Source organism: Crocuta crocuta, unplaced genomic scaffold (genome assembly GCF_008692635.1).
Source record: "Crocuta crocuta isolate KB4526 unplaced genomic scaffold, BGI_CrCroc_1.0 scaffold228, whole genome shotgun sequence".
Lineage (NCBI taxonomy): Eukaryota > Metazoa > Chordata > Mammalia > Carnivora > Hyaenidae > Crocuta > Crocuta crocuta.
The window spans coordinates 1,569,879-1,580,457 of record NW_027532820.1 but is presented as its reverse complement, the minus strand read 5'-3'; the positions used below and the strand labels follow the sequence as shown (position 1 = coordinate 1,580,457).

The 10,579-nt window shown below is 47.9% G+C and overlaps 1 protein-coding gene across 1 annotated transcript in view; it reads right to left on the bottom strand.

Annotated features, from left to right (window-relative positions):
* MKRN1 (makorin ring finger protein 1) overlaps positions 1 to 9,703 on the bottom strand; it is a 30,286-nt gene extending 20,583 nt beyond the window's left edge. The window contains exon 1 of the mRNA XM_077781012.1: positions 9,681 to 9,703. The gene's annotated coding sequence lies outside the window, so the exon portion shown is untranslated. The remainder of the gene's footprint in view (positions 1 to 9,680) is intronic.
* Between the last annotated feature and the right edge of the window lie 876 nt (positions 9,704 to 10,579).

The window sequence follows — 10,579 nt, the reverse complement described above, 5'->3', positions numbered from 1 at the left end:
AAACATACAAAGAAGAAATAAAAAAAGCTATTTCTGGGGTGGGGCGGGGGGCGGGGGCGGAGAGCTGCGAGCAGACGTTACCAACGGATGACAAGCCGCCGGGCACCGGCAGCCAGGCCACCTAGCAGGGGGACGCGGCTGCGCTCCCTGGCCCCGCAGGGCTGCGGCGAGAGCACCCACCCCTCCCCGNGAGGTGACTGTGGGGATAGGGGTAGGGGAGGCCGCTGCCACCGCCGCCGCTGCCGCTCCTGCTCCTGATGGTGTGGCTGTTGTTCCGGGAGCTGCAGCCTCCGCCATTACTGTTTATCCCACACAGCAATGGCACCGGAACTTCCGGGATCACATAGTTCCGGTCCGGCTGCAGGAGGAGAAGGCGGCGAGGCGAGGGGAGGGGAGGGGATGGAGACTGGGGCGCCCGCTCGCTCCCCTCGGCTCCGCGTCGCGTCTCCGAGCGCTCTCGCGGTTCGAACTGCGGGCCGGAGCCGCAGCGCCCGCGGCCCGCCCCCAGCACCCTGATTCNGGTGGGCCCGCCCTCACTGCCCCCGCCCCCACCACTCCACATTTTGGGGACCGAGTCTGGGTTTCAAGAGTGCCGACCTAGTACTTCCCAGCAGAGGCTGATGCTATATTGGGCGGGAATTTGGAACCTCCGTTGGGATCTGGACTTTTCCCATGTACTGGCTCTACCAATTATTGGCTGAACGAACTTGGGGCTAGATACCCATTTTGAGCCTCAGTTTCCTCATCTCTAAAATGGGGATGCTAATAGGCCCTCCCTCAGAGTTGCTGTGAGGATTATATGATGTGCGTAGCAATGACTGAGCCTTGTACATAGTAAATAATAATATTCTCTATGCCTCCAATCGGTGTGATCTCTGAACCCAAGATAGTAGCATGGTAGCCAAGCAAAGTTTCGGAAGTTAGCTTATCTCTCTTATCTCCTGGTCTCCCCCCCCACCCCCGTTCCTAACCATGTGTCTTTGAGCAAGTTAATTTACCTCAGTGCTCCTGCTTTCTCTTATCTGTAAAAAAAAAATAATAATAATAAACAGTAACTTTGAAGAATAAAAAAACGGTACCCAACCCAGGTGATTGCAAAAATCAAATGGGAGTCCATGGAAAATCCTTAGCACTGTTCTTTCACACTATAGTTTAAAAGTTGATAAAGAACAAAAGGTGTCTGGAACATCCCAGCTTCTCACAACCATTTGTGAAACTATGAAAATTAGAATGTACATAATCCTGTTTCCCTGTTAATGTCCACTGTCCTCTCAGATGCTGCATATTAAATCCTGAATTTCCATAGGCAGTTTTCCATAGGCCCGATTTGCTTTTCTTCAGTCTACCTTAAGAAAGTGAAAATTCACCCTACTGGGGATCAGACCAGTGTACCTGACTGACGCAAATAATAACAGTAACAGAGCCAACAGAAAACAATGTTTCTCCCAAGGCCTCACCATGGCTGCAAAACGACTGTAACAACCCCCTTTATCTTGTCTTCTCATCCCACCCGCTTTAGTGCTCCCTCCCCCAAAGATGGAGACATGCAGTTCCCTAACTGCCCCACCTCATGACAGTACCCAATTAGGAACTGGTTCCTCTTCCGCTAGACTCTCCCCAAACCAGCTTCAAACCAGTAGGAGACCCCTCTCTACCTCCCTTCCAAGATGCCCACCATTTCTTGGCTGCGTGGTCTCCCCTGCTGTAGGCAGAATCATAAATTTGAATTTGTTGGACTACAGGCGTATTCCTGATAGTCTTTGTTGAGTTTTATCGTTTTCTAAAAAGGGAAGTGGGGGAGGGGCACCTGGCTGGCTACTAGAGAATGTGCCTCTTGATCTAGAAGTTAGTTGTGTGTTTCAGCCCCACATCGGGTGTAGAGATTAAGGGGAGGGGGGACAGAAACAAGCACAACTTTTTTATGCTAAGGAGGATCACAGTAACTTAAAGCATTCTTCTATTTTAGGGAAATTCTCTTGTTTATTACGGATTCTTTTTGTCTCCATATTGCTGCCCTCACCTGGAAAGCATTGGCACCCAGCTCAGAGCCCTCAGTGCCATACCTGGAAAGGCCATGGGCAAGAACTTCAGAAATACACCAGACCCAGTCCTAAGATGGGGTGAGGATGGGACCCAGGGCTGTCCCCAAGGTCACATGTGCCCATCCAAGCTGAGTTCTGAATTTCTGATCTTCCTGCTCAACCCTTCAGCCAAAGTGATAGTGTCAGTTTCTGCTCAAAGTCCTCCAAGTAGGGTTTCAATCAGGGTAAGTCCTTGGCAATGAATGAAAGAATTCTCTCATGTTATAAAAATTACTATGCCTTGGCTCACCATCCACACCAATAGGAATAATAAGGTTTTGTGTTATAGGGAAATGAACTCGAGTCCTCTGTTTTAGATTACTGGGAGAAAAGTTCAGCTCAAGGGCAACTCGTGCATTTCTTCACTCAAGAAATACGGATTAGTGACTGCTGTACCAAATAGCCAGCTTATTGTAGGAGCAAGGGCCTCCAGTGTGGTGTGATGTGAGCACACCAAGAACCTTCTCAGATGTCAAGGTCCAGAGGGGGGTTTGACCCCAGGCTGGGGAGGACTCCCATGGGAGCACTCATTTTATTAATCACCTCCACTGACTGGGCATCAAGGCCAGTTTAAAAACAGTTGGCAGGGACACCTGGGTAGCTCAATCAGTTGAGTGACTCGGGCTCAGATCATGACCTCACTGTGAGTTCAAGTCCCACGTCAGGCTCTATGCTGACAGCTCGGGAGCCTTAAAACCTGCTTTGGATTCTGTCTCCCCACCCCAGCACCACCAACCCTGCCCCTGCCTTGCTCATGCTGTCTGTCTCGCTCAAAAGTAAACAAACATTGGGGTGCCTGGGTGGCTAAGTCGGTTAGGTGTACGCCTTCGGCTCAAGTCATGATCTTATGGTTTATGGGTTCGAGCGCCACATCGGGTTCTGTGCTGACAGCTCAAAGCCTGTAGCCTGCTTCAGATTCTGTGCCTCCCTCACTCTCGATCTCAAAAATAAATAAGCATTTAAAAAATTTTTAAAGTAAACAATTAAAAAAAGAAAAAAAACTCTCGGCAGGCACAAGGGAAGGAAGAGTCCCAAGAAAGGACACGGTGGGCATCTCCTTCATAATTTTGCACAAAGCTATTATCATTTCTTGAGCACAGTGATCGTATTTATTAAAATGAAAATGTTGCACAGCTTGACAAGGAGGGTACAGTGAATTGGTCAGGAGAACAGGAAGCTTAAAGTCCGACTGGAGTGGAAAACCCAGGTGACCCAGGAATCACGAGAGAACACAGTAGTTGTGTAACATCAGGCAAGTTATGGCCTCAGTTTCCTCTCTGGTGAAATACTTTCCTTATAAGCATCCAGTGTGTTAATATATGTTCACAGGACACTTGCTGGCCTTCCTAAATGCTAGATAATTACTTGCTATTGTTTCCATTGATGTTGTTAGGATATTAAAATAGGTTTTTCAAATGTGGCATATTTGAAAATACAGGATGCCCAGTTATGTCTGAATTTCATTTTTAAAAATGGGGGTGGGCACCTCAGTGGCTAAGTCAGGTGGGTGTCTGACACTTGATTTCAGTTCAGGTCATTATCTCAAGGTTCGTGGGCTCCGGGTCTGTCCCTCCCATGCACACTCTCTCTCAAAATAAAGTGAACTTTAAAAAAAAAAAAAAAAAGAGCTCACTTAAAAAATTCTGAAGTTCTATGCCCAACACGGAGCTTGAACTCACAGCCCCCAGGTCAAGAGTTGCATACCCTGCTGACTGAGCCAGTCGGGCACCAGTAAGTCTGAATTTCAGATAAATACATTGGTTTTTCCATATAAGTATATCCCAAATATTGCATGGTATACATTTATAGTTAAAAAATGATTCACTGTCGGGGCGCCTGGGTGGCTCAGTTGGTTAAGCACTGGACTTCAGATCAGGTCACACTCTCAAGGTTTTAGGGTTCAAGCCCTGAACTGGGCTCTGTGCTAACAGTTCAGAGGCTGGAGCCTGCTTCTGAGTCTCCCTCTCTCCGGCCCTTCCCCACTTGAACTCTGTCTCTCTCACAAATAAACATTAAAAAAATTTACAAGAAAATGATTCACTGTCTGAACTTCTTGTGTAACTAGTCCTCCTGTACTTTACCTGACAGTTTTCAAAGTGATGGGTGCAGTCTGGGTCTGAGGAGCCAGAGAGGTGGAGGGGCCCCACAGGGGTAGCCAAGTGTCCTTGGCTTCACACAGGATTGAAATCAAACGTGAGCTAGCAGGAAGTGAAAGTAGAGTTTACCGTAGACAAGATTTATTGTAGACAACCTTATTGTGCACAAGATATATAGACAGACATACGGACAGAGAGGCCGGGAGACTAGGAAAAGAGCAGAGTCTCAGCTTTACTTGGGGTCTGGGGTTTTTACTGGCAATTGTGGTCGATGCGCGTGCCCTCTTAGGCATCCGGGAACTGGCCAGAGCCAAGGACAGGGTCTAGGTGTCATGGAATCCCTGAAGCCAGCGGTCTTGGGGTCAAGGTTATGTGGAGTCAGTGGTCTCGGAGAATGTTTGAGGTCCCCAGCCTCTTCCAATGTTATCCAAAGATTTCATTACTTCTTTATCCCTTACAAGGAAGACATCTGTCATTTGCTGNTCCCTAGCAAGAATAGAAGCTGGAAAAGGAGCAAAGGGAGAAAACATCCCCCGCCTCCGTGGGGTCTCTTTAGTTTCTCTGTCTCAAAGCTTTTATCCTTTTTTTTTTTAAGCCTTTTTTGCCTACCTTATCTACTTTGAGCCTCACAGCAGGCTTTGCAGTGGGACAAACAGATTACTTTGCCTTTTTCAATCTGACAAGGTAAGGTAGAGACAGGCACTGATACCACGCAGGATTACACAGCCCTTGAGCTCCAGAGCAGAGCTTAGGGCTTGAGGAATTTGACCTTGTGGTCTGGAAGTCAGGTCCTGCCCCAAGGGAGCTTTTCATTTGAAAGGGAGACCAGACCTGCAGACTAGACACTGCTTGTCCCTCTGTGCTGAGTGCCACAAAGCTAAAGAGAAAGATAGTCCTGTCACCCTGACATGACACCTTGACCTGTGAGCTCTCAACTTTAGCTGTACATGACTGGCTTTGGCTTAGGTCATGTTCGACGGTTCAGGCCCCATGTCAGGCTGTGTGCTGACAGCTGAGAGCCTGGGGCCTGCTTTGGATTCTGTGTCTCCCTCTCTCTGCCCCTCCCTTGCTCACACACACTCTCTCACTCCCAAAAATAAACATTTTAAACAATTTAATAAAAAAATTTAAGTAACAATTTAAGTAATGACTTGATCACTGTACAGTTTATATTCTCAGGGGTCAACGGGTTCCTGCCTTTTTAAGTGCCCTCTCCCACAATTTACAAATTATTTTGCAATAATGCTGTGTTAATTTTTGGTTTACATAAAAATTAAGAACAATGAAGTCACGTGACTCAAATAGTTGTAAAAGTAGGGAAAGGCAGGACAAAGATTCTCTTGGGCCAAATTCTACTCAGGCTCCCCTGAACTCAGCTAGGCCTCAGTTTTTGGACTCTCACATTCATCCCTGCATTGATGGTCTAATTTTAGCAAGAATCCTGGGAAAATGGTTTAGCCAGAACCCTCCACCCTCCATTTCTGATCAGGCTCCTCATCTTACACCCTCCCTTAGGTTGAAAGGACTTCAACCACCTCCATTTTGACCTCAAGACTGTAATTTCTTACTGATTAAATTCTCCTTTCCAGCTTATCTCTTAACTCAGACAAAGGACCCTTCGGGCAAAGCATCCCCTGCTGGGAACCAAAACTACCTCCTCAAGCCAGCAAGACCTCACCCACAATTGACCTCTCCCAAGACTATGATGGACCTGACCAGTAGCCACTGACCTCTGTCCCAGTTTCCTTATATAAACCTAGAAGTGGGGCGGCTGGCTGGATCAGTGGGTAGAGCAGGCAACTCTTGATCTCAGGGTTGTGGGTTCAAGCCCCACATTTGGCCATAGAGCCTACTTAAAAAGCAAACAACCTGGAAGTATCTTCAGCACTTTGGAGACTTCGGATGTCCCGTCTTCGTGGTGTTGCCCTTACTGAAATAAATTCCTTATTTATCTTTGTTTTTTTAACGTTCACTTATTTTTGAGAAAGAGAACGTGCGAGCGGGAGAGGGCCAGGAAGAGGGAGACAGAGGATCTGAAGCAGGCTCTGTGCAGTGGGTGCAGAGCCTGATGCAAGGCTTGAACCCATGAACCATGAGATCATGACCTGAGCCGAAATCAAGAATTGGCCGCTTAACCAAATGAAGCCACCCAAGTGCTGCTCCTTATTTAATTTTCTTTAATGTTTTTTTTTTTTTTAATTTTTGAGAGAGCACACATGAGAGTGAGGAAGGGGCAGAGGGGGGACAGAGGATCAGAAATGGGCTCAGGGCTGACAGCAGGGCGCCTGATGTGGGGTTCCAACTCATGAGATCATGACCTGAGCTGAAGTCGGACACTTAACAGCCTGAACCACCCAGGTGCCCCAGCTTCTTTGTTTCACCACTGTTGTGGTTTAAAGGAGGGTTCAGACCCACTGGCCAACAAAGAATTTTTGAGACGTTTTCAGTGCATAAGGGAGTTTCTGTTAAAGTGCGGGGACAGGACCCGGAGGGGGTGGGTAGAAACAGCCTCACTGGGACAATGAGGAACAATGGATTATATCCTTGGGAGCTGGGGGAGGAAAAGGAAAGACCTAGGAAATTTCCAAAAGAATTTTCATGCTAAAGAAGACTCACGCACAGGACCCCGAGGCCTGGCTACCATCAGGCTGAGGCTGCTTTTCCCTGTAGCAAGGCCGCCTCTGCCTTTGGATGGTCAGCCGCAGGTGGCCGCCGCACCTGGTCTGCCTGGGCCCTGGGAGCCAGCTGCACACGGCCCTGTCTACAAGGTGACCACCCTGGCTTGCCTTCAGCCAGAGTCGGGTTAGGTCAGTTTAGCCAAAGCGCCCCTGATGCCTGCTGCGGCGGTCTCTTCAATTTCCCACCCACCTAACCCACCCCGCTCGCGTTTTGCTGCTTGGCTGTAAACTGCCAGCTCCTCAAGCTGTGTTTGCAGCGGAGCCCAGGCTCCCCCGGCAGCAAGCCCCCCTAAGACGGCTCCCCCCTCACAGAAGCCACCCCTGCCCTGCTTCTCCTTCCCGAGCGCCATGGCACCGTTTTCCTTCCACAGAATGTTATTTTTTCTTCAACAGCTATCAAAAGGTCACGAGCTAGACCCCAAGATCCGGCCTGTACCGCGCACCTGCTTGTACTCACAAACCGTTGTCTTACGTTTCCCACTAAGCTCTTCCTCCCGACTTTTCCCCTAACGCAGGCCAGTGAAACCCGGACGCTCCCCCCACCCCCCCCGGAGATGGCAATGGCCGGACGAAATCGCCTACCTACCCAGACCACCCAGCCCGTTTGAGCCACACCTGACTCGCGGCTGCGTAGACCGCCAGTGGAGGGACCTCTGGGAAGAAGTACAATCACCTGTGCCTCATTAGAATACTAAAATCTCCGCCCAGGGAGGAGCCTCGGCCTCATTTGCATAACATGCAAAGTACCCGAGTAGGTGTATTTCCGACCCTCACGGCCGCCTCTCCTTAGGAGGACGAGCCTTCCCAATCTAAATATTCATCCTAACCCTAAACCAAAGGAGCCTATGCACCCTCTCTCCAGGAGTCGCAGCTTTGGAAGCTNGAGGACGAGCCTTCCCAATCTAAATATTCATCCTAACCCTAAACCAAAGGAGCCTATGCACCCTCTCCAGGAGTCGCAGCTTTGGAAGCCATTCCGCAGGAGCTCCTTCTCTGCTGAAATACAAGTTTTCTTTGTGCAACAACTCAACCCAGTGTCGTTTCTGACTCACCTAGGAGTGAACTCCTGTAGGTTGGGTTGCAAAAAACTTATATCTCCCAGTCCATTCTCTGGGTCTCCCAGCTCTTCCCCCTCCTACAGGCAACCACTGCTTTGTTAATTTGTATATCTTTCCAGAGCTATCTTATCCATATTCAAGTAAATGTCTAGGTTTTTCCTCCTCTTGTATATAAAACTAGCGGCAGGCTATACACCTCCCTCCTCCCCCAACCTAAACAGCAATATATTTGGAGCTCTTTCCAGAACAGAACCTAAAGGAAACCTTTATTCTTTTTTATACTTGCATAGCTCTCTGCTATGTGGATGTATCCCATCATTTATATGGCCCTTTCCCCTGTTAGGAATAACTGGTGAAGTTTTCAGTCTTTTAGCAAAATAAACAGTGCTTGAATTGATTACATTTTATGTAGATTTTGCACAGGGGAGATTAGGTCTGTAGGATAAACTAGAACTTGCACTGCCAGGTCAAAGAGCAGGGACATTAGCCAGGTGTTATGAAAACGTCCATACAGTCCTGACGGGGGAAACAAAGACAAGACAAATGAGAAGTTTAATTTTCTCACTGCCCTACAGCCCATTGCCAAGTCCTTAAAACAGAGTGACCTTCCTCTGAGGGAAAAGACTATCGTAGCCCGACTCCCCAGGATCCTCTAAGTCTACTTGAACATGTAAAACTTCCTTTGGAAACTTTATCTCCAGCCCCAAAAGATAGATGTTGGCAACGTATTCCAAACTTATGGCCCCCTGATATACATCTGAAGGGTCTCATGACTGAGGTTTTACTAGACAGCAATTAATGACCTTTTCCTAACAAGAACTAGCCCCTCAAGGTTCTGGAAACCTTGTTTCCAAAATTCCCCAGAGACTTAATGCCAACCTGAATGTATATACTCAGTCCCCCATTACACCGCTGTGCAGCTCTTTTTGCCCACATGTCCTGTTCCTGTGCTTCAATAAAACCACCATTTTGCAAATAACTAAATAAACAAAGGTAAAAAAAAAACAAACACCACCATTTCACACCAAAATTGTCTCAAGAATTCTTTCTTGGCTATGGGCTCCAAACCCCAACACTTCAAACCACATCAGTCCCACCAGCAATATATACGGAACAACTGTTTGTAAACACCCTCACCAATCCCACAAGCCACCAAATTTTTGGCTATTTGCCAATCTGATGGGGAAAATAACACGTCAATATAGCTTTTTGCGGGGGGGGGGGGTGCCTGGGTGGCTTAGTCGGTTAAGCGTCCGACTTTCGCTTAGGTCATGATCTCGCGGTTCGTGGGTTCGAGCCCCGCGTCGGGCTCTGTGCTGACTGCCAGCTCAGAGCCTGGGGCCCGTTTCAGAGTCTGTGACTCCCGCTCTCTCTGACCCTCCCCTGCTCACACTCTCTCTCTCTCTCTCCTAGAAATATACATAGCTTTTGTTTTTTATTAAAGATTTTGAGTAATCTCTACACCCAACGTGGGGCTCAATCTCACAACCCTGGGACCAAGAGTCACACACTCTACCGACTGAGCCAGCCAGGACCCCTGGTGTCTAATTTTTTAAATTCTCGCATTTTTATTTTTAAATGTCTAACATTTTGGAGGAACCCTCAGACTTCCATCTGCATACAGTGTTCGGAGCTCTTTCGCCTCAGCATTTAGGTCAATGCCTGGGTCTGATTAGGAGCTCAAAATATTTGTCTAGGAAAGCAAATGGATAGATAAACCAATGAAGGATGTGTGCATCGGGCAAATTTAGATGTGTAGGACCTTACCTTGGCCAAGTTTTCCTTCCAGCTTTGTCGAGACAGGAGCTGAAGTTTCAGGAAAAGAAGAAAGGAAATTTGCAGGTAACTCAGCACCTCTTTAAATAGCTATCAGCCCTCTCACTCCAAAGAGCCTTCCGGCTGACCAACTAGAGTTCGCTCCTGGAGGGAGGGGCAAAAAGTGCTAATAGGCTTCCAACTTCCTCTCTTGCTTTTGCTACTGGCACGAGCTGAAAACAATGGATAAATCTCCAAATGAACAGAACGGGCTGGGTGCCCCTGTGAATAGAAAAAAGATAAACTTTATTCTAGAAAATGGCTCCTAGTAACCATTTAAAATACCAAGACATTATAGTTAGAAAAATCTCGTCTGCTTTCTTTGCCTTCTTGATTTTGTGGGTGCACGGGGTGTGGGGTGGGGAAGCAGTTAGAAGTTGCAAAGGAAACAATGCCTAAGGCCTGAGACCTCAGAGGGCCGCCTAATCACCATGGAAATGACCCATNATTCCCCCAGTCCTATTTGGTTAACAAGCCGGATTTTGTCTTTTGTCTTTTTAAGAACAAGCCTCTTCCAGATACAGCCTACAGGCCCCGCAGTCCTAGGGGATGATAGAATCAGCGAATACAGTCATTTATTCATTCACTTAGATGGGTTCATCAGGGAAGTCTTTTCTAAGATGATATTTGAACAGAGACCTAAAGGATGAGAAAGGGTAAGCTATGTACAATTCTATAGGTCACGGGGGTCACTGGGTACAGAAGTTTTTTTGGGGGGGCTTGGCTGATGTGATCAGGGAACTGCTGAGTACAGCGCCTAGAGCCCAGTGAGCCAGACTGAGTGGTCGGAGATGAGAGAGCATAAGGCAAGCTGATACCCTGCAACCCCTCCCCCCCGCCACCACCCCCCC